Consider the following 27,263-nt stretch of genomic DNA (forward strand, 5'->3'; position numbering starts at 1 on the left):
TCTGGTCCAGGCGGACTTTTGAATGCTGTGTCTCTTTCCTGGGGCTTCAGGGGAAACAGGCTTCCCAGACACTCAGTTACTCAAGCTTTTGGCGCCCTCTAGTGCATGATGACTGTTGATGATTGCAAGCTACCTCCAGCACCACAGAATGTCTGAATAGCCCTGAACCGAACGTCATCCCACCGTCCAGAGATGCTGGGAAAGTCCTGCCACTTTGGTTAGGATAGACCTTGGACCCATTGAGAGATCTCAGTGTGCCTCTAAGACCCCCGACTCTTCATAAGCAGAAGCATTAGCACCTGGGAAAGGCTCTATTTCTGTGACAGGTTTTCACTGCTGCTCTGTGTGGTTGATTGTGCAGGGAAAAGACACCACGGTCTTGTGACAGTCCGTGAAGTATATGTTGGCAGCAAGGCTCTGGAACAGTGCTGTAAATAAACAAAGTCCATCCATTATTCAGGCAAAGAAGAGTGGAGAGCCCTCTGTGGGAGGTTAGAAAGAGAGAGATCAAGGACATTGCTTCTCTTACAGGTTGCCTGAAGTAGGCAACATTTCAGGAGGTGTTTGCATGACTAAGGATGAAGAGTTGTTGGGTGTGGGTGGACTGAGAGAATGGACAGTTCCTTGCTGTGAAGCAGTGAGCATCCTCATTCCGGAATCCTCTCTTTATGTCATCACAGTGGCAGTCCTTGTAGCAATAAAGATGAAAGAAAACATTGGGGTGGGTTAGGGGAATGGCATGAGGCTCCTTTCCCTTTATTGCTATTCTAAGAGTAAAGAATGGGAGAGACAGAATGACAGAGACCAGGCATCAGAGCTGAGCATGGTTCTGGAGTGGGTGAGTGGGTGGATAGTGTCTCTTGTCCTTTCTGGCTTGAACATTTTCCCTGAATGGTTTTCCTACCTGTGAATGACAAGTGCCAGTCACCCCATGAGATGTCTACCTGACAGACTCCCAGATTCAAGGTGCCATGCAGAGAGGCAAGAGAAGTGAATGGCTCTTGCTTTATCTAGGTACTTGGACCGAGAATAGTGTCACCAATAAGTTTACCTTTCCTTCTTTCTCGTTGTCTTGGCAACAGTCACTAACACCACAGGCAGTACTGCACTCTCCTGTATGTGTTTGAGAGGAAGACAGATGTTAAAACTTACCATATATCATCAATTCTAAGATTCACATTTTGCTGTCTCTAAAATTGAGCCGCTTCTTACATATAATATTGTGTACTACGATATAGTTATTTATCATATGATATAGAGTAATAATATTAAAATTCATCTTATAATTTGTTGACATTTTGATGATTATAACAAATGAAATTCTGGAGCAATTTTTCATCTATATAAACTCAACGTCTTTTCAGAAGCCAGTTTTCCCAAATGCCACCAAAAGCTTTCCAAATTTGAATTGTATTCTTCTGAATCATTCTAACTCAGATCCAAGGCATTAATATTTGCAGTGGATGCCATGGCGACTTGCTGAGATCATTTTTTTCCAGTACTGAAGCACTGTACATGGTCCACAGCTCTCAGGCGAAGAGACTGTCTCCTTGTACTGGGTCAGGCCACATTTCAGGACTGGCTGATGTGGAGGTATAGAAGCTCGACACCCCTTTTCCCTATTAGGGATAAAGGAAAGGGGTGTTCAAGTCCAGAGCTTCTTGTAGAATTGGCTGACTCCTTAGTTACACTTGATTTTCAGTTCAGCTTCTCCTTTTGCCAATCACACTTCTTGTAGTTCATCTACACACAGAGCTCCATTTCAGAGCCTGTTTCTCAGAGAACTTAGCATGAAATAATGGGTACCAGAAGCAGTCCAAGAAACTCTAGCAGGGAAGTTTGGGCTTGCTGGTTGACCAGAAGTAGGATAAGGGTCTGGGTCACTATACCAATTAAACCACAATGATTTTGTCCCAGCTGCTGGGAATGTGGGCAGCCCTCAGCTCTCAGGAAGTCTTGCCCTCAGCTGGAGAGAGAGTCGCTTTGCCTCTTGAGGCCATACTGCCTGCAAGGATTAGTCCTCTCTCTTCAATTAGGGCCATCTCTAAGACACATAGTGAGCAATACTAAGTATTTTTTTTCTACTGGGGATTAAACCCAAGGCTTTCACACTGAGCTATATTCCCAGTCCTTTTTCACATTTTGAGACAGGGTCTTGCCAGCACTAAGTTGCCTAGATTGGGCTTGAACTTGCAACTTGTAATAGATTTGAAGTTATTTTACTTGTCTCTGCCACAGTCTCACATCTGAAAATGAGACTGATAATAATGTCATTGGCAGGTTGTGACTTTTAACTTTATAATGGATATTATCTAGACATGTAGATGTCTATGGTAGCTATTATTATTATTTGGTACCTTTTAGTTCTAAGGCACAAAATTACCTCATATCTTTTTCCAGTGAGGCCAGGTCTTTCTCTCCAGAGCTGAGTAAGACTGCTTAGTCCTCTCAGCAGTGAGTTCTCAGGAATATATGTTTTTAATCATTATTTTTTTAAAAGACTTCATTAAGAGAGTTAAATTTCAGCACACAGGATGAGAGAAAATATTTGTAATATTACATGTGGCAAAATCTCCCTCATATCAGCAATATAAAGAATTTTTAAGATTATTAAGAAAAAGGATAATTAATTTAATAGCTCAGTAGAAAAATGGGCAAGAGATATGAACAGAATATACTCACTGGAATGATTAAGATGGAAGACACCAAAGATTGGGAAGAACCAAGCACTATAGTACTGGCATTGATGTAAAGTAGTGTATTCATTTTGGAAAGCTGGCAGCCTCTACTTATGTTGCATCCCCAAACACACAGAAGTTCCACCCACCTTTACGCATATGCCAGAAGAAATGCTTACTTGTTTTTACCAAAAGATATTTAAGAATAATTATAGAAGCACTAGGTATAATACAAAAAAAAAACCAGGAAAAAATGTCAAATGGTCAAATATTCACCAACATTAACATGGATAAATACATTGTGGTATAATCACATAATACATATTGTATAGTAATGAAAATGGATAATTAACTATCTGAAACATTGAATCTTATAAGCTTAATAGTGAGAGAAGGAAGTCAATGTATGACATGAATACTATAGAATTTAATTTTTATAAAGTATCTGCACATCTGACAAAATTAACTTAGGCTGTTAGAAGTGAGATTCTAGCAAATTGGGAGCTAAATACTGACTTCTAAGTGCTAGGTGGGAATGTTCTATTTTTTGATGTGGGTATTGGTTATATGTACATAATCATTTTTAAAAATTCTTTGAATTTTATACCTATGTGTACCTTATGTATGTATTTGTATATATATATATGTATTTATTCTTTGATAAATGTATATTATCCTATTAGTATATATTCTTCTATAAATACATATATGTATATATTTATTCTACTACAAAACTAGACTTCTTTGGGATCTAGAAGGCTCACACATAAGAAGCTGAGTGGAAGCTGAATCATATTAAGTATCCTCACAAATATCATTCAAGGAAGAGATCTAAGAGGTTGATGGGAGGAGGACAGGAATTATACAAAGGGAAATGGAAAGTCAAAGAGAAAGATTTTGGGTTTATCATTGAGACCAGTGCTCTATTCTAATTTCTTAGGATGACCTGGGTTTCTCCAGGCCCAGCAACACCAAGCCAAGGGTGTACTCTGGTTGCCACCATTGACATATGCAAATAGGCTAAAAGTTTTCCCCCAACTACTCAAATGTGTTAACAAAGCTGACTTGTGAGCAGTGATTTATTTTTATCAACATTTGTAGCTTGATAGTGCGGATGAGCTGATGATGACAGCATGGTGATAAGCCAAGTTATATACTAGGCTTGGATCTGAGCTAGGGAAGAGGAGGCACCTGCAGAAGGTCCCTCTTGGAGATGATTGCTGCCTCTTTCTCTCCTGTGTTGTACTGTCTTTACTCGATGTCAGATATCCTTCCTTAGCTGCTGGACCACGAGACACTGGCTACTATTTTTCCCTCCGTCTCCAAGACTTTTGATTTCTCCCACCGCACTTTCTATATTAAAGAATAGCATGTACATGACAGAAGTTTTCAGTGGTCAAAGCTGAAGTGCCAACATTTTGAGACCAGGACTTCCATGCCCTCTGTAAAGGCCCTGCATTGACCCACAGATGCTACAGGGTGCCTCTGGCCCACAGCTGACTCAGGTGTCACTTGTACTTTTATTTACACTATCTTTTTGATGGGACAATTAACACTGACTATCTCAGCAGTTTAATTTAAAAAGTGTATCTCTAAAAGGAGCTTTCATCACATTTTTCAGAATCCTAATGCTAAACCAGGAAAAGATAGATTTCCTTCTTTTTGAGCCCTGGTCTTAGGTTACTTTCATGAAAATCAAAATAAAGTATGCCATTGGTGGCTTTGTGATTCTGCTGAATTTTAAAAGAGCAACAATCAGTTTCATTAGTTACTTTGAGAATGATTAATCCAATATTCTTTATGGAGAGCTCATGATTACCAATAGTAAGAAAATAATTAGACAATTCTTTTCTTATATAAAGTCATACCCTCAAATGCATCTGACTTGGGGAAAATATCACATAGATGTTGTATTGTATCTTCAATATTCTCATAAAGAGCTCTTATTATTTACCTATCAGCCTAAACTCACAATCCCACCAATGAATTCCTATATGACCCATAATATCTTTTGAATTTCTCTTCTATGCATGGCTGGGAGAGGGGATTGTAAAGAAACATGCTTATTATTTTAATAAATTTAATTCAGTGTATACGAGGTTTATTGATCTGTCATTCAGATATTTTAAAAACTATTGTTGGAAACAGAATCCTTTACTAGAACCTGGACCAAAACCATAAAGGGATAACAGGATGTCAAGAGCATTTGCTTAGGCAACAGGATGCTTGAATCTAGTCCTGATTCTTCTCATTGGTGATGAGATTCTTGGGCCAATCCCTTCATGCAATTGGACTTCAGCATCTCCATTTGAAAAATGGAAAATTCTGCTTACATTATCTCATAGTTTTTGACAATCTCATGAAATATGGGAATGTTTTTCCCATTACTTCCTAGGGAAAGAGGGGTTATCGCTAAGAGGAAAAGGGAACAATAAGAAATCCTCATCTGAATTGTTCTGGTCTATTTCTCATTGGGGTCATTCATCATTTTAAAGTTTGAATTTTAATTCTAAACAATATAGTCTCCCAGAGGAAAGGAAAATTCTCCTTTAATTTTGCTTCTTAGGCAGCAGAGACTTGATCACACAATAGTGATGGGCATTTTGGAATTCATATTCTTAGAGTCACATCCTTCACTTGACAACCCAAACACCCATTAACAAGCCCCCTCGGCCTGCATGATTGAAATGATAGGCAATGGGGCTTATGTGATGTAATTCCTCAATGATGTCATTTGGAACTTTCAGGGCCATGAATTCCCTATTTTCTAGGGTGCCATGCGCTATAGTGATATAACATTTACTTTAATGGCCCAAGAAATGCCCTGAGCTTTACAGCAGCATATTAACACTGCCTTCCTGCCTGAAACAGTATAAGGCAATGTGAACCACATTTGTTGTTTATGATTACTTTGTGATCCAATTTGCAGGACTGGAGCAATTATTGGGTATGTACATAACACAAATCTTAATGGGAGATTTTTATTTTTTTAGATCTATGTATCTGCTTGGTCACTAAAAGAGGAATGAAGGAGGAACCATTATCAGACTTTCTCTGATGTAATTCTTATTTTGGCTAACAGGGGAAAGTGACAGAGGGATTCATGAACATAAAAGTGAAAGAAGAAAGAGATTCTATTATATACTGGTCTCAGGACTGAAAGTTCATTGAAGAGACAGATTTGCTTTGGTTGTTGATCATTTTATTCATTGTACACTACATTTGACCTTCCAAAAACTTAGACTAACTAAAGTTCATCCGAGAACAACCTCTGATAGAGAGCTACCTTCAGACATAAAGCTCTTAGTAGCCTCCAATGCTCCTGAAAAGCAGAACAATCAGATAAAAGTATGATGGGTCCCTGGATCTTCTCATTGAGGATATTCATTAGAATTTTGCCTAGTATGGCAGCTACCTTTGCATAGTAGAAAATAAATATATATTTGCTTTGAGCCTGAAATCTAAGGGGTTGTTCCAATAGCATATCTGTGTTAGTTAGCTCAGTTGCCATAACAAGATAACATAGCCTGTGTGGCTCCTGCTGGAAATTCAGCTGGTGGCAGATGGCCATGTTCTCACTGTGTCCTCACACAGTAGAGAGCTCTGAGGTCTCTTCTTCTTATAGCAGCATGAATTCCATCAGCAGGACCCTGCTCCTACTTGAAGACAATCATCTGAACCTAACACTCTGAAGGCCACATCTCTAGATACCATCACCTGGGAGGTGACAGCTTTCTGGGGAAGGGTCCAATTCAGTCCATAGGACTAACTTAGTCTATCCTGATTAATTCATTAATGATTTAGGGATTTCTTAGCACTTTCAAACCCCTTTACTAGGGTTTAGAAAAATATTGAAGTGATCTTTAGCTCTGCAAATATTACTCTGTGTTCATTGCTATGCTGTAAATCAGCGGTCTCCAACCATTCTGGCACCAGACACCAGTTTTGTGGGACTGAGTGGGGGCGGAATGTTTGGGCAATGGTTTAAATGAGCACAACCTAGATCTCTCACATGTGCAGTTCACGGTAGGGTTTAAGTTCCTATGAGAATCTAATGCCATGCTGATCTGAGCGGAGGCAGAGCTCCAGTGGTAATGTGAATGATGGGAGTGGCTGTAAATACAGATAAAGCTTCACTCCTCACCTGCCAGCTGCTCACCTCCTGCTGAGGGACCTGGTTCCTAAAAGGCCACAGATCAGTGCTGGTCTGTGAATCGATAGAGGTGGGGGCCACTGCTGTAGATGACCTCAATGAGGCTGCTAGCATTATTCCTAGAGAAACATGTCATTAACTATTTTCTAAGTGCCTAATGTTGCTACCTTGTCCCACTCTGAAAGTTTCCATCCTACTCTGTCATATTTCATCTGCACTCTACTCTCCAGGGAGGAAGTCTAGGACATGTGTGACTAACCACTTCACACCATGTTTGCCTCCTCTCTAAAGTTAACCGGGATGGAAAAGATAGATTTTCCACTTTCTCTTCCTGCCACTCTTCTTTTTTTTTTTTGAGGAGCTTTTATTTTCCTCCCTTGCCATGGGCCATAAAGGTGGGCACAGGGAGAAAGAATGGCTTATTGATAAAGGGAAAAAGAAATGTGATTCATGTTTCTATTATGTGTTTATATGTGTAATTATTTGATCAACGCTATATTTCCCACTAGGTGATAAGGTGCAGATAGAGAGGGAGAGGGTTTATTTTTCTAACACTGCATCCCTGTTACTAACCATTGCCCAGGGTAGCAGAAGAGAGCTACACTTGCCCTTCGGAACAGAGTAGGGCTATACAGGTGGAGATTTTGACTTTCATACTTCACCTCTTCTTCACTGCATCCTCCAGACTTCTTCAAAGCTTGGCTTGAATGCTACTTCCTCCATGTTCCTCTCAGCTCAGATGAATACATATAACAGTGAGCCTATTCCCCTTGACTTGTTTCTGTGACTAGTTCCCTCACTGGTTATGATGGACAGACCCCTGTATTATTTCCCTTACCTCCTTACCACTTCGAGTGGTGCCTAGCTCATTGACTCTGTGTAATAGTTATTTGATAAACATTTGCTGTACTAAAAAGAGATACCTTCATTCTCATTTTTCTGGCTTCTTGGAACTTGTAGAATTCTGTACTGTGCAGGAATTTTTACTGTATCTATCAACAGGATCTTTGATCTGTTTGCCAACCTCTCATCTGAGGATGTCTGACATGGTTGTAGCATAGAAAGGCCTTGGCAAATATTCTGTGTTGATAAATGGATAATAAGGCCCACAGAGAGCAAGGAGTTTGCCTGAAGTCTACAGTAGAAATGGAGGTTGAACTTCTTGTGTATAGTTTATCTCTTAACCCACGCATCTTCTTTTATTAGCAGTCTTTAGTCCAGCAAGCATTTATTTAGCTCAGCTACATGGAGAATGATACTAATAAAATTGTGGAATTGGTTCTGTAAGAATGCACAACCTGGCTCTGCTCATAGCCAGAGGCTGGGCTGTCAGCCCCAGCTACTACCCTGGAAGTGCAGGACCGGCCACATTTTAAGGTATTCAGGGACAAAGGGCCCTCTACAAGTGCCTGCACCACAGAAGATTGGGCAGCAGCATTGCTTTTGTAAATGAAGCAATCTTTTTAAAAATACCAAATGCATTGCAGTCTCAAAAAAAGCATTAGTTGAAAATCTGCTCCATAGCCTACCTTTCCACTGTAGAATGACTGAATCTCTACAGCACAAAGTTTGGTCCTCATGTGTTTGTATTAAAACAGCCTCTAATTAGCTTGCATGAAAATCCTCCAATCTGTCCTCCATATTGCCTCCAGCACTGTTGCTGAAAACAAACAGGTAAGTTGGGAGTGGTGGTGCACACTTGTAAACCCAGTCCGCTGGGTGGCTGAGGCAAGGAGACCAGACTAGGCAATTTAGGGTTTTAGCAAGACTCTTCCTCAAATAAAAAAAGTTTTAAGAAGAGGGCTGGGAAAGTAGCTCATTGAGAAACCCCTGAGTTCATTCCTCAGTAAAAAAAAGAAAAGAAAGAAAATGAAAGAAATCCAACAAACAAGCAAAAGACTTCATCTATATAATTATAAAAGTAACTCTATTTGTCGTGAAAAGGAAGTACCCCATGGTCAGAAGAAATGCCAAGGCAACCAAAGTTTGCCTCTCCTCTCATGCTATAGCCCCTCCTCATGACTTCCTTTCAAATGGGGACGTTCCAGTGAGAGGAAGCTCCCTGCTCCTGGAGAAGCCCGGCTCTGAGCTGAGCTCACCACTGCTGCTGTTGTGGCAGAGCACAAGACAGAGTGCTTGAAACTGAAATGGTGAGTTTTAAATTGGCTTGGAAAAGTTACAGCTGTGCTCCATTCTTCACTTTGAGGAACGAGTTGTACTCCAGCTCATGGAAGATGGAGGCTCAAGCTGCATAACATGGGCTTTGGAGAAAGCAGCCCCTAGCACTGGTCCATTGCTTACCAGTTCCTCTCTTCCTAGTTATCAATCTCTGCTCTACTTTGAAAGGAAAACTGTGTTTTTCTCCTCTCCTCCCCTTGCTCTCCTCCCTCTTCACCCTTCTGCCTCTCTTTTGGTGCTAGGACAGCAGGCCTGATGACGGTACTTCAGTTATCTTTCTGCTTCCAGGCTACCAGAATTTAGACCCAGACCAAACTGCAGTCCACAGTATCTTTGACAAAACTCTACAGGGCTTTAGAAAGCATAAAGGGCTCTTTGTACACAGAAGCTTAGTTAAAATTAAATAGCAAATGTAAACATGGCTTCACAATCGGGCTAGAAGGTCTCAACAATGTGACTTGTATCGACAAAAATGTCTCAGCTGTGACCAGAAAACAATTGCCTATACATAAAGCCTTTGGAAAAATTATTAAAAATATTTATCTGTGAGTATTTATGGCCTTATAAATTTTTAAATGATAATGGAAATTATTTTTTTCCTAGTAGCTTAGGGATAATTGATGACTGCTGCCATTTTTTGCTTATCGACAGACACATTCACTCTGACCATTTATACAGAAGTCTAAAAGTAGCGCAGTTGATATTCTAGGTGTCATCTTGATGTTTGCCCACAGAATGTGGGATTTGCTCTGCATGGCAAACCACTGAGCTCTACAATTCTCCAGCCAGGGATCTTTAGTAAAAGGATCTAACATGTTCCCTGCACGGTAGGCATCCAGTAATACACGATAGGGGAAGAAATGAGTGATGCTCAACTGCCTGAAGTTGCGTAGCCCCTTTCCTCCTCCACACAGCCATACTCAAGGTCACAGGCAGCATAGGGTACAGTGTTTCTGTGTCCTATTGTGCAAAATGTGCTTCTAGTTTTCTGCTTGCCTCTTATTCTTTATATAATATTTCTTTCCAAGTGCTTCACTTTGTTCAGACAAATCCTATGAAGAACTATCCTGTCTAGGAAGACTCTAGTTTGTTTTTTAATCCAGTGCTTACCAATGGTGAATGAACTAGGAGGATGTTCACTTCTCTAAGCCTGCTGTTCTGTTACCCATGTGCCTAAAGCCCTGGGACCACCTCCTGCAGACAGAGGCAAGAAGCCCTGGCATCTACTCTTTGACCGTAATCTGACCTTAACATATATGACATCGCGTATCATTCATAGAACTTCAGAAATGGTGACAGGGCTATCTTGGATTTTCCAGAGGGCAATTATTAAACCTCCCTTACCCTTCATTTACTTTCTCCAAGTCTTGGTTTTTCTCTTTGTGTTGCTCAATAGCTATATCCAGAGACAGAGGACTCAGTTACTTTCTTGAAGCTCTGGTTAAAACTTTGGTAGTAGGAAGTGATTGTTATAAAGGAAGTCTGGGTGATCATCATTGCAAATGATTCTTTATCCTGCCTCAATAATAGATACCACCTACTATGTACTTGATTTATCTAATTCTTTTTTTTTATTTGTCGCAACAAACCTTTAAATGCCCTCTGTTTTACAGATAGGGAAACCAATGCACAGAGAACTTAACTTGTCAATGTTCATGTAGCTAATAGTTATTTTTGTTTGTTTGTTTGTTTGCAGTACTGGGGATTGAACTCAGAACCTTGTCCTTGCCAAGCAGGTGCTGTGCAGCTGAGCTACACCCCAGGCCTCTTATGTAGCTAGTAGTGAACCCAGGTAGGCTATCACAGAGTCTTCACTCTTAACATATATGCTATGAGGCCTTGTTTAGAGATGATGGAAAGTCTGGCTATATCTTATATTTGTATCTATTATGGTTTGGATAAAAAATGTCCCCCAAAAGGCTCATATGTTGAGAGGTGGTGCTTTCAGAAGGTGATTGAAGCATGGGGGAACTATACTTCTCAGGAGATTCATCCACCCATGTTCACAGTGGAATGTGCTGCTGGGGTAGGGCCTGGTTGGAGGAGGTGGGTCACCGTGGTGATGTCTATGTCGTCTCTGCTCTTCCTCCTCTCCCTGCTCCTCTCTCTGCTTCCTGGCTGCCATGGGTTGAGCATCTTTCCTCCCTCATGTCCTTTCTGCCTTGGAGCTACCAGACCATGGACTGAAACCTCACAATTTAAAAAACTGTGAACCAAGTAAGCCTCTTCTTAAGTTGCAGGTGTCACATATTTTGTCCTAGTAAATGGAAAAGTTGACTGCTATAATACCTACCTCTAAAATCAGATCCATTCATAAATTTTCTTTGTAAAGACCCTCATTCTTCTCAGCTGCAGTGAGAGCTCTATAAAAGCATTTGAGAAAAGCATCCACATAAAGTGACCGTTGGGTGTGAAGTTCTTCCTTTGGTTAGCTGCTCTGACAGAGTGGTCAGCAAAACTCCAGAAGCAGCCCCAGACAGAGAGGTGCATGACTGGGCATCTCAGTTCTCTGCTTCTGAGTTTATCTCCGGGGGAGAAAGAAAGTAGATTTAGATCTGTTCAACCTACAGCTTGTTTTCTTTTTCTACTATCTGCTTGGCAGTGAGCTCCTTCTTTTCCACCGTGTTCCTCCCTTGATTAGAAGTAGGTCAGCCTGACAGTGAGAAAGGACTTTCCTTCTCCTCCAGGCCAGGATGGTTCTCATTCTGTTTGCAGTGTTTCTCTCTGCACCTCAGGGCCACCAGATCCTCATTACATTCCCACTCACAGGAGCTCATCCACCGGGCTGCTCTTGCCTCTCCACTCTTAGGACCTCAGGATGCACAGCCAAGCACCCTGGTGCCAAAGCTTCCCAGTGTTAGGAACAGACAAGAAGTGGATAAAATGATAGGTCACGTGGATGCCAAGTTACATTCTAACTGTGCTCCCTTGTGAATTTTGAATGGAACAGCAGTGAGGATCTTTTATTTGGATAACATGATCATAGGGCCATCACCTCAGGATCCAACAAAACTGCGTTATGTCCAAGCGCAGAACTGGGCTTGTAATTCTTATGCCACTCCGGTTTAAGGCATTCAAAAGAAAATAAACAAAAAGCCAGAATGCTGGGCTGGGGACTTAGCTGAGTGGTAAAGTACTTGTGTAACTTGTACAAAGTCCGGGGTTCAATCTCCAGCACCACACACCTAAAAAGATCAAGCAAACTAACAAAGAAAAACCACCTTTATCCCCATTTGGAACTACAGTAAAATGATGTTTTTACAGCCAGAATACTTCTTTGTTCCAGGCATTTCTACATGCATCCTCGTAATACTCAAAGAAGGTAAGGTATTACTGTCACTGTATTACAGATGAAAAAATAAAGGTTATCAAATTTAAGTAGCTATTCGGGGCCTTGTTAGTTGATAACAGGAAAAAGTCGAACCTGGGATTTTGACTTAATAACAATCTCTTGAAACTCACAAATAATTGTTCACCAAATTTTGCAACTGTGTTTACTTAAAATGGTCCCCAATTAGATAGCATTTAAAATATAATTATTTTTCAGGAAGAGTAGATTAATCAAATATAATCACTAGATAATCTACCTGACTAATTTTGTCGTCTCAATTTCAAACAAGCTTCTGTGGGACTCTCCTTGCTCATCCTAGTGACTCTGATTACGCAGGGTGTCCCTGGGCTGCCCAGGTTCTGTCTGTGTTTTCTGGGCTCCTGATCTGGAGGATCCTCTACACCGCCTCCCCTGCCCTACTCTGTGTACTGGGCCTTAAGCCTAATGGTCTTTGGAGGTAATTCTAGCTAGCTTTCTGTGGGGTCCATGACCTTGCTCATGTGGAGATTCTTCCTGGCCCAGTGCCACACCTTTTTCTCCATCTAGTGCCTGATTTTCTCCTACCGTGGCTAATGAGTTAACCATCTAAGTAGCCTCTCTGCTTCTAATTTCCATCCTCAGACACTATCGCTTTTGCTCAAAAACTCTCCCCCTACCCCGTGCCCTTAGGCTCCACATATGGAATACTCTAAGTTCCTTGCAGCATATTTCAAACTCTCAGAATTTTGACTCTAATATAACTTTCTAGACATACTGTCTTCTACTTCTCTTCAAGATACTCGTTCTAACCAAATTGGACCCTGTTGTTCTGAAGACGATTCATAATGTCCTTCTCTAAGTCCCTTGCCTTAATTTTGGGCCTATAATGATCTTGTGCACCTCTTCATTTGATGACATCTCTATCTTCTTAGTTCAGCTCAGATTCTGCCTCCTCTGTGAGACTCTACCAATCCATATGCTCTTCATTGTCTCTATTTCCGTAGCATTTGGGTTTATTTTCACCATCACAGTATTGAGCAGCTTCTGCTCTGACATACAGTTACTTACAAATTGTGAGTCTCTGTTCTGTAGCTCCTCCAAGAAGGATCATTTCTTTTCCTACTTGTGGCACCTGTACAGCTTAGCACCGCACCTTCCTAATAATAGGCAGTCAGTAATTGCTTTCAGACTTAAATATGTTCTGATAAAGTTAGTTTCTGATTATGTGAGAAAGATGATGATATCATTAAAACTGGCAGTCTAAGAAGAGCTAAAATTATTTTTAGATTTTCTTGTGGCCCTGACAGAATTGTATGTTTGATCAGATGCTTTCTTTAATGTCATTCCTTCTGATGCACCAAACATCGTCATGCAGAGAAATGCAAAGCGATCTGCTCCTTCTTCTAGTTGTCACCCTTGGCCTATCTACTCGATGTGTATTTCAGCAGTCTTTACATAAAAGCAAAATAACCTGACCTAAATAACCTGAATGAAGGCCATTTTATTCATTTGCTATGATCTTCTTGGGTTGTGGAAACTAGGAGTTGTGCTCTCATGTTGACAGTGTTCTCTGAACTGTCACTGAGATAAAATTTGGGTCACAAAATTGATTATTGGAGGCCCTCAATATTCATCCTTTTCCCTCCTCCAACTTTTCTCCTTTCTATTTCCTACTTCTAATTTTAAGGAGGCTTATTTGAATAATATATATATATATATAATTTAGTAGCATATTAATATATTTCAAGCAGCATTGATAGTATATATCATACAATATACAGATACATTATATATCACCATATATATATATATATATATTGCAAGGAATGCAAATTTTGGAAGCTAATAATAACATTTTAAATGGGTAGTGATCTTAAAGTGAGTGTGTAAGCACTATGAAAATAATTTGTAAAGTTCACTATGGTCCTGTTGGCCAAATTATGCCAGACATAGGCCCAGAAGAGAGCATCCTCCAATACCATTAACAAGCTGTGTCATGTAACTCACCAGGAAGCCCCTGTCTGGTCCTGTCTTATGAGTGCAGAGGTACCATGGAGAATGTGAACTCTGTTTTGAGAACAAAAATAAAAATAATAAAGCTGTGGAAAGTATGAAGAAGTCATCAAAGTAGAATTCAATACATGAGAGGGCTCACACTGTAACACCTCCAACAGGCCCCCTTCTCCATCCCAGGAGCCAGGTGTGTCTCTTACGCATCAGACGCCCCATTGCTTGTGAACAGGAGTCCTCCTGGACTGCATGCTGACTTCTTCTCCATAGAGACCACACAGGAAGCCCTCTCCCTCACTCTGACTGTGGTTGTGAATTGGATGCTTGTGACTATGTCTGTGTCACTGTGAGTTCTTTTGTGTTATGGTCCCTGCTTAGAATCTGGTGGAAAAGAATTTGTCCTCTATCAGAAACGTATACACATGGCCCCAAAACTGCATGACCTTGTGGAGGTTCTTTGACTCCATGAATCCAGTCCGTGGCTTCTAAGTTCATTATACTCCCACTAGACAGAGATTGTATCTCATTCAAATTTCTATTATCAATGTACTTGGCATATAATAATGCTTGGTACTGCTTGATGAACTAAATAATTTAAAAATTGGGCAATATGTGGGAAAAATAAAAGAACAATTACTCTATTAATAGAAGAATGTCCATAACATTCAGCTCTTATGGCTATTGGTCTCCAGCCCCATTGAATACATATACAAGAAAAAAGCTAGGACAAGTTAGGAATCAGACAGAATTGAGATAGAGGTAAAGAAGGCCTTCCCAGGGGGAAGGTTGGTGCTTCCACACTAAAGTGAGTTATAACAAACAAACAAAAATGAGTGAAAGTGACCTTCCCCGGGCTGCTTTTAGACTTGTGCTATTCTCTGCGGTGGAATGAGCAGGATGGTGGAGATGGAGGAACCAGGCTACTGAAGGGTCTTTCAGCTAGGAGATTCCAAAGGGTGCTGAGTCCGTCATACACAGGGGTTTTATGGGGCCAATCATCACGATGAGCTCTGTTCTTAAGGATTTAGAGTTTCAATCTGATCCCAAACACAAGGTTCAACAGGAACCCCAATCATGCATTGAACATGACCAGAGCAACCACAAATCTACATGGAGGAGGAGAAACTGAATGGATCTAGAGAGAAATTCGAATGACAAAGGAGGTGGCAGTTTGGTTCCAAGTAACCAGGAAAACAAGATAAGAGGGAATAACAGGATGAAAGGGGCATCATTGTAGGCAGGATTTGGTAAATTTCCTAGCCACATACTCTCCAGCCTGGAGTTTATCCCCAGGGCTAGGAAAGAGCAGAAATCATTCCAAAGACCCAAGGGGATTTTTGCCAACCTTATTCCAGGGTCTCTTAAACCCTCATAGTTGTCCAAATTGATGTCTTTGTTCTTGGTATTGCTAAAGTGTTTAGAGTATGCCAGATCCCATCATCTCTCAAAGACGGGTGGACAAAGCCAGTCATTCAAGCAGCTACATACAGATTGGAATGCTGGATAACAGTGCAACTCTGTTTCCAGGGAAAAGCTGGGAGCTGGGTCTTTCTCTTGCTCACAATGTTCTGAGCTTGGGATAAGAGCTATGGTGAGTACCCACACATTTGTTCAGACCCTTGCTCTGTACTTCATAATGCCCTTAAGTTTAGTTTATGCCACGCCCCTATCAGCTCTGTCTGAGACAGGCAAGACCAAAGCTAGTCCTGTGTATATCTCTAGAAAAAAATGGAATATGGAAGGTGTGGTCCAATTTCTCTGCTTCTCAGGAAAAAGCTTGGATCTAGGTTCCTCCTGATCATATAGCACTGTGCTAAGGGTGGCATAGGGAAAGAGGGTAAAGGCAATGTAGGTTAGGGTGACAGTATCAATGATAAAGAGAAATAGGCTGATATTAGATATTTGGGGAAGTCAGAGTCAATATGCTTGCCTGTTGTATTGGTTATGGGGGATGACGGGGTGCAAGGAATCATGGGAGGCTTCCCATCGTGGAGACAATGGGAAAATGGCAGTGCTGTCTGCTGAGGTGAAGATGGTAGGTCGGGGGCAAGTTGGAGGGTAGTAGTAAAAGGCTTGTCTCCAGGGGGACTCAACAGTTCATAATGATGGCAACTGTGATTTAGCTAAAATATGATCATACATGTTGGCACTAACACTTTATTAATGACCTTCCTGAGGCTAAAGAAGATTAAAGAAAGTGCCCAAGTCCATTTGCCTAAAAGAGGAAGATCCAGGATTGGAATTCAGACTGTCAATGTAAAAAAAAAAAATTCTTTTTCTTTTCTTTTCTTTTCTTTTTCTTTTTTTTAACTGTACTGCCTCCTAGCGTGAACCAGTTTCGTCTTCATTTTGGGTCCCAGATTCTTTTTTGGCTGATTTGCTGCCCCCTGCTGTCCGTTCAATGTAACCACCTGTAGTTAGGAAAAGGTTAAGAATTGGCCGTGGTCAATTAAACTTAACAAAATCTACAGACCACTAATTTTTTCTTCTATGGAAGGTCTTTGTGAGAAATATAAAGAGCCCACCAAAAAATGTATACATACTTCAGGTAAAGTATAACGCACCATGTGCTTGTACTCTTGACTTAACCCTTGGAGAGTTTTATCTATGGGGGACCTGAGAAAGTGTCACATATCACAGAAAACCCACTACACTGCTGACCCTTAGAGTAGAAACTGAAAATGCTCATGCAGCAATCTCAATGGACATTTTGACCAAGGTTGCCCAAGCAGGAGTTTGTCATACTAATAAATATCCGGAAGCTAATGGCAACCACTTTGAGGACCTCTTGTAACTGTAGAGGCCAAAAAGAGTGACTTGTGTTAATTTCATGATACCTCAATGAATTTAGTATTAAATATTCATACAAATTTTTCTTTTCCTGAAGTGTGTTTACTTTTTGTGTTTGGTGGACCCCATATATGTAGAAGAAACAGACCCTGTTATCCAGGGAATGTGGAAGTGCATGACTTTTATTTCCTGACCAGAGGAGTAAAATGTTTTAAGAGGCAAATAAGGGAGGGAACCTCTGATAGACAAATGGGAAAGGCAACGGTTCCCCTTTTGTGCCGTGAGGGTCAGAGGAGCTGTCACACCCATCCCTCGCTTCCCTTCATTCCCCAGCCCTGTGAGGAGGGACAGGGACAGCTTCCCTCAGGGTTCACTGAGCCACTCCACTCTCCAGGCCACTCTGCCAAGAGGTCAGCCTTGGTCCCCTCTACCACTTCTGCCACTCCAGGAGGGATCAGGGCTCATTATTAAAACCCTCAGCCTCCACAAACCCCAATAAGCTCCAGGAATACAGCTTGACACCCCCCCCCCACCCCGGAAGATTCCCGTTTCAGCCCTGCCGTTTCTTGCAGCAACATGACAGCTGTCAATCAAACAGCATCTCTGGATGTTACACCAGACTGCTGCAGTGACATCTGCAGCTGTCCTGAGGGAACACCCAGCACCTGCTCCAGATGTCTGCCTAGACTGCAGCAGGCTCAAATTTGAACTAAGAAATAGAATGAGATTTGGAGCAATCAGTAAGCTGGAAACAGAAGGCTTGCGTTTAGACTAGTTCTGGCCAATCAGCAAGCCTGGATTTGGACCAATCACAGGCCTGCACCCACCTGCTATATAAGCAGCACTCTCCTCACACTTTCTCAGTTTGCTCTAGGAGGGTTCCTTTGGCGTACCGAGTCCCCTGAGGTACTGCATAGGTCCTGTTCAAATAAAGGCTCGCTCCAGTGGCCTTGTAAATCTGCTCCTGATTTATTTTTCAGGTAGCGTAGACTCAGGTGGTGTTGTAAACCTACTTGGGACTCTTATCCTGAGTGGTGGGAACAGAGCAGTTGCTTTAAAAGAAAGAGAAATACACTGTAAACACAAGGGGATGTTAGCCTGAAGAGCTCCAGAGACCAGCGGTCAGTGACGATGGGTGACAGACCAGTGTCAACCAACAGTGGGTGGCAGTGGACAGCAACAGCAGAGACCTGCAACTGGCAGTGTCGACTGACAGAGCTTGGCATCTTTGGGTGTCAGCCAGTGACACTGGGGCCAAGAGCTTTTGCGCTAAGGGCTCAGGGCTGCCAGCAGAGCTGTCTTTTGCTGATTCGTGGTTTCTGTCTGAGTTGAGGAAAAGAACCCTCAACTGATTGGTGATAGCAGTAGGTGAGACAATCAGGCGCTGCTGGAGACTTGGAGGAGGCAGTGGCCCTGGAACTGGATCCTGAAGGCAGAGCGAGGGTGTGGGGAATGTTACTTAAACCAAAGCACTAGCTTGAGCAGGAGGCAGGGACTGGGCAGAGTTCTGGAACAGAGAGGCAAGGGCTCATGGTTAGTGCACGAACACTGTGACAAGAATGCCTCGGCCAGAGCTGGGCTCTGTCACTGAGCCCTTGTGTGACATTGGGAACATTTTAGCCTTGTTGAGCCTCAGTTTTCTTTTCCATAAAATAGTGATTCAAAGCACACATTTTATCAGCTTTTCATAAGATATAAATAGCTTAATGAATTCAAAGTGCTAAATATAGTTCTTAGCTCATAGAAAGTGCCCCAGGTCACACCTTGGTAATTGTAGAGGAGAGCAAGCCAGAAAGTTGGAAACAAATCTTGGAGGACCTTGGGTTCCCTTCTAAAGATTTTCAACTTTATACCTCAGGCCACAGGGATCTATCAGGAAGTTATTGAAGAGAAAATTGACACAAGTCTTCTAAAGATACTTCTGGCTACTTTATGTGGGAAAACAGGAAGCTGGTGACCAGTTGGAAGGCTGTCAGATTTTCTCACTAAGGCATATGGAAATTTTTTGAGATATTGAGAGTGTGTTTTTCTTTATATTTTCTGATTTATTTGATTATAACGCAGGTTGCAATGGGGCAATGACTAGATGCATTTATTGTGGGAAGTATTTTAAGTTTTTCCCAGAAATATTTCAACTGTGGAAATTCTTAGAAGGTAGAAACATTGTACAAACTAAGGCGAGGGAATGAATCACCTGATAAGGCAAATTCCCTAACAAATATTTTTCCAAAGTAGAGGTAAAAAAGGGGTCCCTCTCTTTTTCAGAAATGAGGGCAGGAATAATATCAACAGAGACTGGTGGAAAATAAGCTTCCTTTGCTTTTGAATAAGCAGATAATCTCAGAAGCAGTCTTCATCCATACAAAACATTTTTCCCAAAGCTGCCCCTAAAGGAAATGAAAACAGTCAAGTGCAATCAGCAACATTCTTTTGAGCGTAAGAGAGTATGTTTCTCTTTCACCACAGTTGCTGTCTTAACAAATTACTTTTTCTCTTTAACCTGAATTAGTGTGTTTACTAATTCATAACTGTTTTGTGAATAACTTCAACAATAACTCCCAGGAAAATTGCATTAGCAAAAATAGAGCAAACTAATTGAAGAAAATAAGACTTGCCTAAAGAAACACATAAGGCTTTGCTTTTTTGGGCATCTGTAGCAGTGAGAGTGCTGAGGGCCAGAGTAACATCAATAAATGACAAGGAAACTTGTGACCAGAAGAAAGAATTGCACCTGTATGACCCAGCGGTTAAGACTGGACTTAATGTAGCACCTACGAGAATGCTTATTTTCGATATTGTATTTTGACAAAAGTGATTGTTTTTAAAAGTAATTTGCAAACTATCTCAAGAGAGTTGGATTTTAGCCATTATACTGGCCCAAGAAGGATCTGATTTGTAAAGCCCTACCTTTGTCCACCACTAGTGGAAATCATGGTCATTCCTTTATTGTTTTGATTAATGATGGAGTCCCTAGGGGAGTGACTTCTTCTCAATCAATTTACTTAAGTTCATACCTATGATTTTTTTTTACATTTTTTCCTTTACTGGTTGCTATGGTTTAGATTTGGTTTAATTGCTTAATTATGTCCCCCCAAGGGTCATACGTGATTGAAAGTTTAGTCTGGAGAGTGGCACTACTGGGAGGTGTTAGAATCTTTAAGAGGTGGTGAGCAGGGGGAAGTCTTTAGGTCTTTGAGGGCAGGGCCCTTGAAGGAGATTGTAGGGCCTCAGACACCTCTTATTCCTCCCTTTTTCTTTGTGGCCATCAAGTGAGCTGTTTTGTTCCGGGATGTGTTCTTCAACATCGACATCCAGCACCCCAGCCAGAGGGCTGAAGCAGTGTATCTGCCTGATTATGGACTGGTATCTCCAAAACCATAAGCCAAAATAACCCTTTTCTCTTTACAAGATGATTGTCAGAGGTGTTTGTGGTAGAGACGGAAAGATGACTAACACAGTGGTCCTTAGGTCATTGAAGGTATGAATTCATGGAGTAGGTCATGTGACCACCTGGGAGTTCTTGTGCAAACTCCTGAGTTCTCCCAAGAGAATTGCTATAAAATGAGCAAGCCTATTTTTCATCTTGCAGTGCCCTGGGTTCAAGATGTAGTCCCTCACCTGCTCCTGCAGCTACTCTTGCCATTGCTATCTTCCATCACGGGATAAAGCCAGGAACTGACTCTATTCCAGAGCCACACCCGTGAGTCCCCAAAACTGTGGGCTAAATCAACCTTTCCTCCCAATGAATTAGCTGCCGCAGAATTCTTCTTGTCATTACACGAACCTGACTAGTACTTCTGACCTGCTGTGAGCACAGTAATAGCTTCCTCTTTACCACTCCAATTCTGGGTCTCTGATCATAAAATGGCTGATGGATCAATATGCGACTTTGGATGTGCTTTTTCATCAGAGGTTTGCAGGCAGTGTATTAAAATGTAGTTGAGACATAATCTTTTCTGAGTTTGGTTCCCATGAAGTACTTCCCAGGGAGAGTAGAGTCCCTGGCAGTGAAGTTCCACACATGGTAGCTTTCATAAAATAAAACAGGGAAGCATCTGCTCTAGCAATTTTATGGGCATTTTCCTTTCTAAGGGATTAGAGGATGTTGGGCAGATGTTTATGGCTGCCTTCACATACATTCTGAAGCACTGTCCTCATTTGAATCTGTAATTCACATTGTGATGTAGCGCTAAAGTTGTTGAGTTAATTCCAGTGTGTGTCTGGGGTCTGCTGGCAAATGGCTAACAACAGGCTCCTTAGGGGCAGGAGATGGGCCTGAGTTAGAGTGTTTTCTGAACCCTAAAGTGTTAATACTCCCACCAATGCCAATGTAAAGCTATGAAGTGATGTGTCCCTGGATGTGGAATTTGTAAGGAGTGCATAGCAGCACATTATGTAGTGGTCCCACTACACGAATACAACATGCAGAAATAACCCCACAAGTATGGATAATGGTAAAATGGAGCAAAAGAAGTTGGAAGTGATGGGTTTGGGGATTTTTATTATCTTTGCTTTTAATAAAACTTATTTGGTTATAAGTTTATAGCACTTTAAGGAGTTCAACAATTGTCTTGCAAAACATCTGGAAATTAATTGGGTCTGACTAGCTGATCCCAAAGGTCTGGGACACCTGCTTTTCAGGTCAAAGTGATTTTTTTGTGGGTGTAAATGATCACTTCTACAATGCCTCTGGCCCTTGGGGGAGCAATCCTTGAAGCTGTTTTTTGTTTTGTTTTGTTTTTAAAATGGTCATTCATGGAAGTGGGAGTAGAAAATTTGACCTCAGACCAGTAATAAGAGCATTTGACATTGCTCTTGCCTTAGGAATACACTTTCGGTACCGTTTACTGAGGCAAAACTGTCTGGTAATATATACTCATTTATTCATTCAGTCATTCTTCACATGGTTGTTGGGCACCTATGCATGCAGGGTGTTGTGTCTGACCCAAGACGGTCAAAAAAAATTAGTCCATTCTGTCCCGGAGGTCACAGTCTAGTGAAGAAGAAAATATACATATAAGTCACAATCCATAGACAAATACAAAAACCACAATGTACCATTATAGCTAGGATTAGTAGTATTTTGCCATGCTGGAGATTGAACCCAGGCCTTGTGCATGCTATGCAAGTGCTCTACCACTGCACTACACCTCTAGCCCTTTAATATTTTCAGAGCCATATTCCTGAGGCGGGAGGTAGAAAGGAGAAGTTCCTGTAATGTCCTGATGGCCAAAGGGAAATAAGGGAACCTGGCTCTTCAAAAACCACAGAGTGCCCAGTGCTTACAGTCAGACCACAGCCAAGAAAGACAAGGTGGTGAATGTGCTATAGGCACATTTCTTCTCTATAAACGACCAAGCATACCCACCTCTAAGATTAAACGATGCCTAAGGACAAATGGGCTATAGAATATCTTGAGCAGCCAAGAGTGACCTCAACTCAGTTGTAATTCATTATTTCACATTTGCATTGTGGTTTTGACCACCCTCCCACCCACTCAGTAGGCTTTGGGCACCATGACAGTTCCTCAAAGATCCACGTAGGGACAAAACTTCCCCCTCTAGCAAAAAGAAGGAGACTCATCTCTGAGTGAACTGCTGAGCCAGTTCAAAGAGTTGCTCCTCCCTGTAAAAACCACACAGAGGCTCTGACCCCTGACTTCTTTGGCCATGAGCTCTTCTCACTGACCCACTCCTGCCCGGAGGACCCTATCCTGACTAATACATCTGTGCGGTCACTTCTGCTTCTGTGCATCCCGCTCGATTCTTTGGACACCAAGAACCTAGGACACTCACAGCCCCCAACAACAACTCTACAATTTAGAAAAGCTAAAGACAAAGATGCTGTATTTCCTTTTCTAGGGCTGGGCCATTATCTTCCTGTGCCCCTCTTGTCTGTCCCACTCTGCCCTCTCTCTGCTGGGGAGTGCTTTCACCTTGCACTTTGCAGAGAGGTCTATTTCTGGTCAAACAAGCAACTGCACATAGAACACTTGCATTAGTCTATCCCCAAACTCAGTAACTGTTAACTACAACCATCCTCACCACCATCAACCACCACCACCACTACCATCATATCCCCCCCCCCCAGCATCTCTCTGGACTCATAGAAGCTTAAATCTGCAAACACCTTATCTCTTTTGCAGTTCCTTCTTTCTGATGGATAGGCATCTAGCCTGTAATGGATTATCTCCCATAGCACTGAGCTTTATCACCAACAAACAACATAGGCAGCAACCAGGATAATTAATTCTGCTACCCTACATGGCCTGATTTAGAAATTTTTCTACACCCTGAAAAGAAGGTTTAGAGAAATTTAGAATGATCTAAAATACTGTAGATTTTCCAAATAATTATTTGACAGTGCCCTCATTCTGAGATCTCTGAACACTTTGTGAATATGTGTAGCTGTGTTCATTGATCTTGTTTAACAACATGCTAATACATCAGGTGTCCAAAGTGCGCTGAGCCCTTGTACAATAAACTAGCCGTGCACTGAGAACTATACATCCAGGTTACCCATCTGAAGCCAAGGATCAAATTCTTCAGCTTGCATGTGCGCCCTCTGTTGACCATTGTGGAGAAATCCCAGCTGTTTTACAAAAACCAGTGTTTTCTATGTTTTCTATCATTCCTTCTTTCTGAGAAAATTTATTATTCTCATTCTGAGTGCCAAGTACACATATTATACTAGTGTCTTTGTATGGTTATTTTTACTCTTTTATGTGTTTAAATCATTTTCTCATAAAATATCCAATGTAAAGAATAAAACAAGCCAGAAAATGAATGACACAAAATTTTGTTATTTTGTAGAAATATGGATAATAGTTCTTTAGGCCAATTAAATACACTAATTTTAGAAATTTGGATTGTTGAAGAAATTATTTAGTTCAGTCTCCTTTATTTTAAAGCCCAAGAAAAAAGTTCTATGACACTAACTTGTAGTATTAAGTGCCTTTATTGCTACACTTCAACCTAAGAATAAAAGAAATAGTCAAGTTTTATGTTATTTTCTTTTTTTCAGTTGACAGAGAAAAGACGTAAGAACGAATTTAAACTGTGTAGAGAATGTATTTAGGATTCATTCACTTAGAAGTAAATCACTAAAACCAGAAACTGCAAATACCAGCGTGTGAAATGAGAAGCAAAAATGAGAAAAGCAGATCCAGACCTTTGTAAGACTGAAGATTTAGGATCCCCAGGAGAGAAAATGGACATGGTAATCCAGAACTGGCAGAGTTCACATCAAAGAGGTAAAAGGCCTTGATGTACTAAGCACTCAGTGGGGAATTAGGTAAGGAACAAAGTATTGAATGAGCAGGAAAAAATACAGAATCACCCTACCTAAAGATGGCCAGTGCACTTGCCTCGCAAGCGCAAGGACCCGAGTTCAATCCCCGGTAGTAAAGATGGCCAGTGTTGGCTTTTCATGTCTTTTCAGAAAGAGGCACAGAGCCAAGAGCGGGAAGCACTGGGGACTTGCGCTTCCTTTGACCTGCGGTCAGGTCTCCAGCCAGCATCTCAGCAGCATTTCCAAGTAGCACAGAGCCCAGGGCATGTTCTACAAGGCCAGCCGCAGGGGCAACTGTTGGGATACAGAGAGGAATAAGTGTCCTGGCTCGTTCCTTTTTTCTGATCCTAAACAACTTTTACATAGTGAAATAGATATGGTTGTTTTTTTCCAAAGAGATCAGGCAACTTCTGTATTCTATCTCACACCTGACAGCTGCCCCACCAGCCCTAGAGAATATGCTCTTAGTCCTGCTTCTGAGCACCAGTCAAGGGGCTTGGGTGGATATTGAACTACTGTGTTGGAGGTTGTTTATCTTTGGACCTTGTCCTTCCTTTCTCCCATTAATAATATTGTCAAGAAGATCACAACAGCATCTATGTTGAATAGCTGGGCAGAGGATAAATTAATTCTAGATTCAATCAGGCAGCTGTGGTCTCATGCCTCAGAAGCAGTATTGGTGTCATTCTATAGGATGCATTTTGTTTTATCTCTGCTGATGTGATTATAAAAGCCAGACAGAATGAAAACAGACTTCGCTACATTATGAGCCAGTGCTACACTAATGAGACAGGGCTGCAGATAATCACTCAGAATGACTTTTATTGGTTTAATGGTACCCATGGGTTGTCCAGTGTGTCAGCCCAGACTCACAAGTGAGAAGGGAAGTGTTGCTGGCTTCAGACCCAGTGACAAGAGCTGTGATAATAAACAGCACAGGGAGGGGACATTAAAGCTGCGTTATAGCTTTTGAGCAGTAATTAAGGTGCTTAATAATGAGAATAAGCAATAAAAGTGGCTAAGCTATGTTCACTGCACACTGTTTAGGAAATGAGACAAGAGTGTAATAAATTTTAGAACTATTCTCATCAAAGTAAACAAGTAAAGGAAGTAAAACTTTCTTAGCTGTGCAAAATTCGCTTTTCTGAAAATTCTGATGTGACAGTTCGGGATAAGTGAGGCTTAGCTCTGTTTTCACAATCACAGCCCTCTGTGAAATGTGGTTCAATATCCCAGAACACGGAGAACGAGGGGTGATGCATGCGTGATGAGAGCCGAGACCACAGATCGGAACTGGGAAGGGGAGCCCCACGTTCAGCCTTTCTGCACACTTCTGTCGAAGACTGGGTAGCCAGGCTGTGTTTAAGAACCCACACCCAGGGCCAGGTGGAGACTCCCATGGGAGGACAAGACCTCAGTGTCCTGCTTCTCAACTTTTCTCATTGTGAGAACAGCCTTGTAGAGAGTGAGCAGAGGAAGAGCAAAAACAGGAAGAAGAGGAAAACCCTAGTCTTTTTCCTAAAGACTGTTATCATTCCATTTCCAAAAACAGGGAGAAGAGTATCCAATAAATATTTCTGCAATGAATAAATGTACAAGTGGACAGGGTGAGGCAAACACTACTATGAGCCATGCTCTCTGGCTTTGCGGACGTGTAAACTCTCCAGTGAGCAGCAGTGGCAACCTGGCCACGCCCAGTGTGAGTCAGGGATGCACCCACCAGCTTTAAGGGCGACAGCTCGGTGGCGAGTACTGACGTCATCATTTTTGCCACAGATATTGTTCCATTTCCTTCCTTTGAAGAGTGTGTGGCTCCTTGGTGACCAGACATCCTTATATGCTCCTGTACTCGGACTTCGACTGGAGCCAGCTTCGGCTGCTGCTGGTTTAATCCGCCCAGGGGCCGTGTTAATACCCACAAAGGGGAACCTTACAATCACTGTGCCACCATCTGTTTCAAGATGACAAAACTGTTTTGCTTTTTTTTTCCCTACTGCTCTGCGTCCTGTGCCAAAGAAGTACTAAAATTAATCCAGGAAAAATGAAAGGAATGAAAAGACAGGTCAACTGCAATCAAATTTACTGTTCATTAATTTCTTTTAAAATAATTCCACTATCCAGTCATATTTTATTTAGCTTAAAGGCAATAACAGGGATAGCTTTTCTTTTGTTTTTCTTCTGGAACAGTTTAGAAAGATCCAAGAAAAAAAAGTGAAGAAAATCCATTCAGAACAAGTTTCTTAGCCTGAAAAATGTCCCTGTCCTGGGACACACGTGCTGACCTCCTCACAGCCCAGACAGAGATGTGTCAGCCAGAATCAATAACTAGCGTCAACCCTGCGTTGGGTTCTGTGTTTAAATCATTATTTAAATTCTTTTGGGGGGATAATATTACTCTTTGATTCTTTTTATCTGTTTTATGGAACCAAAAGTAACTGAGCAACCAGAAAGGGAGAAAAGATGCTTTATCCAGCAGTTCTTGTTAATATAAGAACAAAAACTTCCCCCGCTATTCCTAACCAGGAAAGGGAAACATCAAGTGTGTTGGTTTCTTCTCGAATTCTCTCTCTCAGACCCTTCTCAACAGCTTTGGAGAAGCTCAGCACCAGCAGTCCCACTCTGACTCCCTGGAGCGGGACACCCTGTCTTTTCGTAGGCCCTTCCTTATCCTGTTTGCTTCCACAGGAAGCTATCCTCCTGGGACATGGTGCTGGGAAAGCTAGGGCCCTTCGCTCCTAGGCAATGACTAAAATCAGCCCTTTTTTTTTTTTTCCTTCAGGTACTGAGCATTGAACCCAGGGCCTTTGTACTCAGCTGCATCCTCAGCTGTTTTTTAATTTTCTTATTTTGAGAT

General features: G+C 41.6%; 1 long non-coding RNA gene across 3 annotated transcripts; it reads left to right on the forward strand.

Moving 5' to 3' along the window:
- The first annotated feature begins 623 nt into the window (after positions 1-623).
- Positions 624-27,263, forward strand: LOC110345857 (uncharacterized). 3 transcript variants are annotated; one of them, XR_002389482.2, is made up of 4 exons: positions 5,471-5,625; positions 10,706-10,801; positions 24,143-24,371; positions 25,962-27,263. It is a non-coding gene; the product is annotated as an uncharacterized LOC110345857 (long non-coding RNA). The 3 variants fall into 3 exon arrangements; XR_002389480.2 differs by lacking the exons at positions 5,471-5,625; positions 10,706-10,801 and adding an exon at positions 624-838; XR_002389481.2 differs by lacking the exon at positions 10,706-10,801 and having other exon boundaries at positions 5,451-5,625.

The sequence above is a fragment of the Heterocephalus glaber genome, unplaced genomic scaffold, assembly GCF_053883595.1.
Source record: "Heterocephalus glaber isolate CG9 unplaced genomic scaffold, H.glaber_assembly_v1.0 deba00000738, whole genome shotgun sequence".
Classification (NCBI taxonomy): Eukaryota; Metazoa; Chordata; class Mammalia; order Rodentia; family Bathyergidae; genus Heterocephalus; species Heterocephalus glaber.